The sequence below is a fragment of the Acanthochromis polyacanthus genome, chromosome 1, assembly GCF_021347895.1.
Source record: "Acanthochromis polyacanthus isolate Apoly-LR-REF ecotype Palm Island chromosome 1, KAUST_Apoly_ChrSc, whole genome shotgun sequence".
Lineage (NCBI taxonomy): Eukaryota > Metazoa > Chordata > Actinopteri > Pomacentridae > Acanthochromis > Acanthochromis polyacanthus.
This window is the reverse complement of record NC_067113.1, coordinates 143,988-153,869: the sequence shown is the minus strand read 5'-3', so window position 1 is coordinate 153,869 and position 9,882 is coordinate 143,988.

Genomic DNA, 9,882 nt, shown 5'->3' with positions numbered 1-9,882 from the left:
TTGACACACAAATTTCTTCTTCAGAATGATTTGAGAAATGATAAATATGAAGGCCAATGATGTTTAAGGTGTTCTGGGATGAAGGAATTGCACTGACAAGCATATGTGACCAAACTGTGCATTTCAGATCAGGAACAGCATTTTAAGAGCACAAGAATCATGACAGCTGCATTAGCGTGAAGCTCATGTTCACAAACAAATTTCTTCTTCAGAATGACTTGAAATGTGATGAATATGAAGGCCAATGATGTTTAAGGTGTTCTGGGATGAAGGAATTGCACTGACAGCATATGTGACCAAACTGTGCATTTCAGATCAGGAACAGCATTTTAAGAGCACAAGAATCATGACAGCTGCATTAGCGTGAAGCTCATGTTCACACACAAATTTCTTCTTCAGAATGACTTGAAATGTGATGAATATGAAGGCAAATGATGTTTAAGGTGTTCTGTGTTGAAGGAATAGCATGGACAGCATATTTTTCCAAACTCTGCATTTCAGGTCAGGACCGGCATTTGAAGCTTATAGAAATCATTAAAGCTGCACGATTCTACACTTTATGTTTTCAAACACATTTCTTCTTCAGAATGATTTGAGAAGTGAAAAATATGAAAACAAATGATGTTTGAGTTGGTTTGGTTTGAAAGGATTGCATGGACAGCATATTTGACCGAAGTGTGCATTTCAGGTCAGGACCAGCATTTGAAGCGTATGGAAATCATTAAGGCTGCACGATTCTACACTTTAGGATTTTAAACACATTTCTTCTTCAGAATAACTTGAGAACTGATAAATATGAAAACAAATGATGTTTGAGTTGGTTTGGTTTGAATGGACAGCATATTTGACCAAACTCTGCATTTCAGCTCCGGACCAGCATTTTCAAAGCAGAAATATCATGACAGCTGTATTAACATGAACATAATGTTGACACACAAATTTCTTCTTCAGAATGATTTGAGAAATGATAAATATGAAGGCCAATGATGTTTAAGGTGTTCTGGGATGAAGGAATTGCACTGGACAGCATATGTGACCAAACTGTGCATTTCAGATCAGGAACAGCATTTTAAGAGCACAAGAATCATGACAGCTGCATTAGCGTGAAGCTCATGTTCACAAACAAATTTCTTCTTCAGAATGACTTGAAATGTGATGAATATGAAGGCAAATGATGTTTAAGGTGTTCTGTGTTGAAGGAATAGCATGGACAGCATATTTTTCCAAACTCTGCATTTCAGGTCAGGACCGGCATTTGAAGCTTATAGAAATCATTAAAGCTGCACGATTCTACACTTTATGTTTTCAAACACATTTCTTCTTCAAAATGATTTGAGAAGTGAAAAATATGAAAACAAATGATGTTTGAGTTGGATTGGTTTGAAGGGATTGCATGGACAGCATATTTGACCGAAGTGTGCATTTCAGGTCAGGACCAGCATTTGAAGCGTATGGAAATCATTAAGGCTGCACGATTCTACACTTTAGGATTTTAAACACATTTCTTCTTCAGAATAACTTGAGAACTGATAAATATGAAAACAAATGATGTTTGAGTTGGTTTGGTTTGAATGGACAGCATATTTGACCAAACTCTGCATTTCAGCTCCGGACCAGCATTTTCAAAGCAGAAATATCATGACAGCTGTATTAACATGAACATAATGTTGACACACAAATTTCTTCTTCAGAATGATTTGAGAAATGATAAATATGAAGGCCAATGATGTTTAAGGTGTTCTGGGATGAAGGAATTGCACTGACAAGCATATGTGACCAAACTGTGCATTTCAGATCAGGAACAGCATTTTAAGAGCACAAGAATCATGACAGCTGCATTAGCGTGAAGCTCATGTTCACAAACAAATTTCTTCTTCAGAATGACTTGAAATGTGATGAATATGAAGGCCAATGATGTTTAAGGTGTTCTGGGATGAAGGAATTGCACTGACAGCATATGTGACCAAACTGTGCATTTCAGGTCAGGACCAGCATTTGAAGCGTATGGAAATCATTAAGGCTGCACGATTCTACACTTTAGGATTTTAAACACATTTCTTCTTCAGAATAACTTGAGAACTGATAAATATGAAAACAAATGATGTTTGAGTTGGTTTGGTTTGAATGGACAGCATATTTGACCAAACTCTGCATTTCAGCTCCGGACCAGCATTTTCAAAGCAGAAATATCATGACAGCTGTATTAACATGAACATAATGTTGACACACAAATTTCTTCTTCAGAATGATTTGAGAAATGATAAATATGAAGGCCAATGATGTTTAAGGTGTTCTGGGATGAAGGAATTGCACTGACAAGCATATGTGACCACACTGTGCATTTCAGATCAGGAACAGCATTTTAAGAGCACAAGAATCATGACAGCTGCATTAGCGTGAAGCTCATGTTCACAAACAAATTTCTTCTTCAGAATGACTTGAAATGTGATGAATATGAAGGCCAATGATGTTTAAGGTGTTCTGGGATGAAGGAATTGCACTGACAGCATATGTGACCAAACTGTGCATTTCAGATCAGGAACAGCATTTTAAGAGCACAAGAATCATGACAGCTGCATTAGCGTGAAGCTCATGTTCACACACAAATTTCTTCTTCAGAATGACTTGAAATGTGATGAATATGAAGGCAAATGATGTTTAAGGTGTTCTGTGTTGAAGGAATAGCATGGACAGCATATTTTTCCAAACTCTGCATTTCAGGTCAGGACCGGCATTTGAAGCTTATAGAAATCATTAAAGCTGCACGATTCTACACTTTATGTTTTCAAACACATTTCTTCTTCAGAATGATTTGAGAAGTGAAAAATATGAAAACAAATGATGTTTGAGTTGGTTTGGTTTGAAAGGATTGCATGGACAGCATATTTGACCGAAGTGTGCATTTCAGGTCAGGACCAGCATTTGAAGCGTATGGAAATCATTAAGGCTGCACGATTCTACACTTTAGGATTTTAAACACATTTCTTCTTCAGAATAACTTGAGAACTGATAAATATGAAAACAAATGATGTTTGAGTTGGTTTGGTTTGAATGGACAGCATATTTGACCAAACTCTGCATTTCAGCTCCGGACCAGCATTTTCAAAGCAGAAATATCATGACAGCTGTATTAACATGAACATAATGTTGACACACAAATTTCTTCTTCAGAATGATTTGAGAAATGATAAATATGAAGGCCAATGATGTTTAAGGTGTTCTGGGATGAAGGAATTGCACTGACAAGCATATGTGACCAAACTGTGCATTTCAGATCAGGAACAGCATTTTAAGAGCACAAGAATCATGACAGCTGCATTAGCGTGAAGCTCATGTTCACAAACAAATTTCTTCTTCAGAATGACTTGAAATGTGATGAATATGAAGGCCAATGATGTTTAAGGTGTTCTGGGATGAAGGAATTGCACTGACAGCATATGTGACCAAACTGTGCATTTCAGATCAGGAACAGCATTTTAAGAGCACAAGAATCATGACAGCTGCATTAGCGTGAAGCTCATGTTCACACACAAATTTCTTCTTCAGAATGACTTGAAATGTGATGAATATGAAGGCAAATGATGTTTAAGGTGTTCTGTGTTGAAGGAATAGCATGGACAGCATATTTTTCCAAACTCTGCATTTCAGGTCAGGACCGGCATTTGAAGCTTATAGAAATCATTAAAGCTGCACGATTCTACACTTTATGTTTTCAAACACATTTCTTCTTCAAAATGATTTGAGAAGTGAAAAATATGAAAACAAATGATGTTTGAGTTGGATTGGTTTGAAGGGATTGCATGGACAGCATATTTGACCGAAGTGTGCATTTCAGGTCAGGACCAGCATTTGAAGCGTATGGAAATCATTAAGGCTGCACGATTCTACACTTTAGGATTTTAAACACATTTCTTCTTCAGAATAACTTGAGAACTGATAAATATGAAAACAAATGATGTTTGAGTTGGTTTGGTTTGAATGGACAGCATATTTGACCAAACTCTGCATTTCAGCTCCGGACCAGCATTTTCAAAGCAGAAATATCATGACAGCTGTATTAACATGAACATAATGTTGACACACAAATTTCTTCTTCAGAATGATTTGAGAAATGATAAATATGAAGGCCAATGATGTTTAAGGTGTTCTGGGATGAAGGAATTGCACTGACAAGCATATGTGACCAAACTGTGCATTTCAGATCAGGAACAGCATTTTAAGAGCACAAGAATCATGACAGCTGCATTAGCGTGAAGCTCATGTTCACACACAAATTTCTTCTTCAGAATGACTTGAAATGTGATGAATATGAAGGCAAATGATGTTTAAGGTGTTCTGTGTTGAAGGAATAGCATGGACAGCATATTTTTCCAAACTGTGCATTTCAGATCAGGAACAGCATTTTAAGAGCACAAGAATCATGACAGCTGCATTAGCGTGAAGCTCATGTTCACACACAAATTTCTTCTTCAGAATGACTTGAAATGTGATGAATATGAAGGCCAATGATGTTTAAGGTGTTCTGGGATGAAGGAATTGCACTGACAGCATATGTGACCAAACTGTGCATTTCAGATCAGGAACAGCATTTTAAGAGCACAAGAATCATGACAGCTGCATTAGCGTGAAGCTCATGTTCACAAACAAATTTCTTCTTCAGAATGACTTGAAATGTGATGAATATGAAGGCAAATGATGTTTAAGGTGTTCTGTGTTGAAGGAATAGCATGGACAGCATATTTTCCAAACTGTGCATTTCAGATCAGGAACAGCATTTTAAGAGCACAAGAATCATGACAGCTGCATTAGCGTGAAGCTCATGTTCACAAACAAATTTCTTCTTCAGAATGACTTGAAATGTGATGAATATGAAGGCAAATGATGTTTAAGGTGTTCTGTGTTGAAGGAATAGCATGGACAGCATATTTTTCCAAACTCTGCATTTCAGGTCAGGACCGGCATTTGAAGCTTATAGAAATCATTAAAGCTGCACGATTCTACACTTTATGTTTTCAAACACATTTCTTCTTCAGAATGATTTGAGAACTGATAAATATGAAAACAAATGATGTTTGAGTTGGTTTGGTTTGAATGGACAGCATATTTGACCAAACTCTGCATTTCAGCTCCGGACCAGCATTTTCAAAGCAGAAATATCATGACAGCTGTATTAACATGAACATAATGTTGACACACAAATTTCTTCTTCAGAATGATTTGAGAAATGATAAATATGAAGGCCAATGATGTTTAAGGTGTTCTGGGATGAAGGAATTGCACTGACAAGCATATGTGACCAAACTGTGCATTTCAGATCAGGAACAGCATTTTAAGAGCACAAGAATCATGACAGCTGCATTAGCGTGAAGCTCATGTTCACAAACAAATTTCTTCTTCAGAATGACTTGAAATGTGATGAATATGAAGGCCAATGATGTTTAAGGTGTTCTGGGATGAAGGAATTGCACTGACAGCATATGTGACCAAACTGTGCATTTCAGATCAGGAACAGCATTTTAAGAGCACAAGAATCATGACAGCTGCATTAGCGTGAAGCTCATGTTCACACACAAATTTCTTCTTCAGAATGACTTGAAATGTGATGAATATGAAGGCAAATGATGTTTAAGGTGTTCTGTGTTGAAGGAATAGCATGGACAGCATATTTTTCCAAACTCTGCATTTCAGGTCAGGACCGGCATTTGAAGCTTATAGAAATCATTAAAGCTGCACGATTCTACACTTTATGTTTTCAAACACATTTCTTCTTCAGAATGATTTGAGAAGTGAAAAATATGAAAACAAATGATGTTTGAGTTGGTTTGGTTTGAAGGGATTGCATGGACAGCATATTTGACCGAAGTGTGCATTTCAGGTCAGGACCAGCATTTGAAGCGTATGGAAATCATTAAGGCTGCACGATTCTACACTTTAGGATTTTAAACACATTTCTTCTTCAGAATAACTTGAGAACTGATAAATATGAAAACAAATGATGTTTGAGTTGGTTTGGTTTGAATGGACAGCATATTTGACCAAACTCTGCATTTCAGCTCCGGACCAGCATTTTCAAAGCAGAAATATCATGACAGCTGTATTAACATGAACATAATGTTGACACACAAATTTCTTCTTCAGAATGATTTGAGAAATGATAAATATGAAGGCCAATGATGTTTAAGGTGTTCTGGGATGAAGGAATTGCACTGACAAGCATATGTGACCAAACTGTGCATTTCAGATCAGGAACAGCATTTTAAGAGCACAAGAATCATGACAGCTGCATTAGCGTGAAGCTCATGTTCACACACAAATTTCTTCTTCAGAACGACTTGAAATGTGATGAATATGAAGGCAAATGATGTTTAAGGTGTTCTGTGTTGAAGGAATAGCATGGACAGCATATTTTTCCAAACTCTGCATTTCAGGTCAGGACCGGCATTTGAAGCTTATAGAAATCATTAAAGCTGCACGATTCTACACTTTATGTTTTCAAACACATTTCTTCTTCAAAATGATTTGAGAAGTGAAAAATATGAAAACAAATGATGTTTGAGTTGGTTTGGTTTGAATGGACAGCATATTTGACCAAACTCTGCATTTCAGCTCCGGACCAGCATTTTCAAAGCAGAAATATCATGACAGCTGTATTAACATGAACATAATGTTGACACACAAATTTCTTCTTCAGAATGATTTGAGAAATGATAAATATGAAGGCCAATGATGTTTAAGGTGTTCTGGGATGACGGAATTGCACTGACAAGCATATGTGACCAAACTGTGCATTTCAGATCAGGAACAGCATTTTAAGAGCACAAGAATCATGACAGCTGCATTAGCGTGAAGCTCATGTTCACACACAAATTTCTTCTTCAGAATGACTTGAAATGTGATGAATATGAAGGCCAATGATGTTTAAGGTGTTCTGGGATGAAGGAATTGCACTGACAGCATATGTGACCAAACTGTGCATTTCAGATCAGGAACAGCATTTTAAGAGCACAAGAATCATGACAGCTGCATTAGCGTGAAGCTCATGTTCACACACAAATTTCTTCTTCAGAATGACTTGAAATGTGATGAATATGAAGGCAATGATGTTTAAGGTGTTCTGTGTTGAAGGAATAGCATGGACAGCATATTTTCCAAACTGTGCATTTCAGATCAGGAACAGCATTTTAAGAGCACAAGAATCATGACAGCTGCATTAGCGTGAAGCTCATGTTCACAAACAAATTTCTTCTTCAGAATGACTTGAAATGTGATGAATATGAAGGCCAATGATGTTTAAGGTGTTCTGGGATGAAGGAATTGCACTGACAGCATATGTGACCAAACTGTGCATTTCAGATCAGGAACAGCATTTTAAGAGCACAAGAATCATGACAGCTGCATTAGCGTGAAGCTCATGTTCACACACAAATTTCTTCTTCAGAATGACTTGAAATGTGATGAATGTGAAGGCAAATGATGTTTAAGGTGTTCTGTGTTGAAGGAATTGCACTGGACAGCATATTTGACCAAACTGTGCATTTCAGATCAGGAACAGCATTTTAAGAGCACAAGAATCATGACAGCTGCATTAGCGTGAAGCTCATGTTCACAAACAAATTTCTTCTTCAGAATGACTTGAAATGTGATGAATATGAAGGCCAATGATGTTTAAGGTGTTCTGGGATGAAGGAATTGCACTGACAGCATATGTGACCAAACTGTGCATTTCAGATCAGGAACAGCATTTTAAGAGCACAAGAATCATGACAGCTGCATTAGCGTGAAGCTCATGTTCACAAACAAATTTCTTCTTCAGAATGACTTGAAATGTGATGAATATGAAGGCAAATGATGTTTAAGGTGTTCTGTGTTGAAGGAATAGCATGGACAGCATATTTTTCCAAACTCTGCATTTCAGGTCAGGACCGGCATTTGAAGCTTATAGAAATCATTAAAGCTGCACGATTCTACACTTTATGTTTTCAAACACATTTCTTCTTCAGAATGATTTGAGAAGTGAAAAATATGAAAACAAATGATGTTTGAGTTGGTTTGGTTTGAAGGATTGCATGGACAGCATATTTGACCGAAGTGTGCATTTCAGGTCAGGACCAGCATTTGAAGCGTATGGAAATCATTAAGGCTGCACGATTCTACACTTTAGGATTTTAAACACATTTCTTCTTCAGAATAACTTGAGAACTGATAAATATGAAAACAAATGATGTTTGAGTTGGTTTGGTTTGAATGGACAGCATATTTGACCAAACTCTGCATTTCAGCTCCGGACCAGCATTTTCAAAGCAGAAATATCATGACAGCTGTATTAACATGAACATAATGTTGACACACAAATTTCTTCTTCAGAATGATTTGAGAAATGATAAATATGAAGGCCAATGATGTTTAAGGTGTTCTGGGATGAAGGAATTGCACTGACAAGCATATGTGACCAAACTGTGCATTTCAGATCAGGAACAGCATTTTAAGAGCACAAGAATCATGACAGCTGCATTAGCGTGAAGCTCATGTTCACACACAAATTTCTTCTTCAGAATGACTTGAAATGTGATGAATATGAAGGCCAATGATGTTTAAGGTGTTCTGGGATGAAGGAATTGCACTGACAGCATATGTGACCAAACTGTGCATTTCAGATCAGGAACAGCATTTTAAGAGCACAAGAATCATGACAGCTGCATTAGCGTGAAGCTCATGTTCACAAACAAATTTCTTCTTCAGAATGACTTGAAATGTGATGAATATGAAGGCAAATGATGTTTAAGGTGTTCTGTGTTGAAGGAATAGCATGGACAGCATATTTTTCCAAACTCTGCATTTCAGGTCAGGACCGGCATTTGAAGCTTATAGAAATCATTAAAGCTGCACGATTCTACACTTTATGTTTTCAAACACATTTCTTCTTCAGAATGATTTGAGAAGTGAAAAATATGAAAACAAATGATGTTTGAGTTGGTTGGTTTGAAGGATTGCATGGACAGCATATTTGACCGAAGTGTGCATTTCAGGTCAGGACCAGCATTTGAAGCGTATGGAAATCATTAAGGCTGCACGATTCTACACTTTAGGATTTAAACACATTTCTTCTTCAGAATAACTTGAGACCTGATAAATATGAAAACAAATGATGTTTGAGTTGGTTTGGTTTGAATGGACAGCATATTTGACCAAACTCTGCATTTCAGCTCCGGACCAGCATTTTCAAAGCAGAAATATCATGACAGCTGTATTAACATGAACATAATGTTGACACACAAATTTCTTCTTCAGAATGATTGAGAAATGATAAATATGAAGGCCAATGATGTTTAAGGTGTTCTGGGATGAAGGAATTGCCACGGACAAGCATATGTGACCAAACTGTGCATTTTCAGATCAGGAACAGCATTTTAAGAGCACAAGAATCATGACAGCTGCTATTAGCGTGAAGCTCATGTTCACACACAAATTTCTTCTTCAGAATGACTTGAAATGTGATGAATATGAAGGCAAATGATGTTTAAGGTGTTCTGGTTGAAGGAATAGCATGGACAGCATATTTTCCAAACTCTGCATTTCAGGTCAGGACGGCATTTTGAAGCTTATAGAAATCATTAAGCTGCACGATTCTACACTTTATGTTTTCAAACACATTTCTTCTTCAGAATGATTGAGAAGTGAAAATATGAAAAAAATGATGTTTGAGTTGGTTTGGTTTGAATGGACAGCATATTTGACCAAACTCTGCATTTCAGCTCCGGACAGCATTTTCAAAGCAGAAATATCATGACAGCTGTATTAACATGAACATATGTTGACACACAAATTTCTTCTTCAGATGATTGAGAAATGATAAATATGAAGGCCAATGATGTTTAAGGTGTT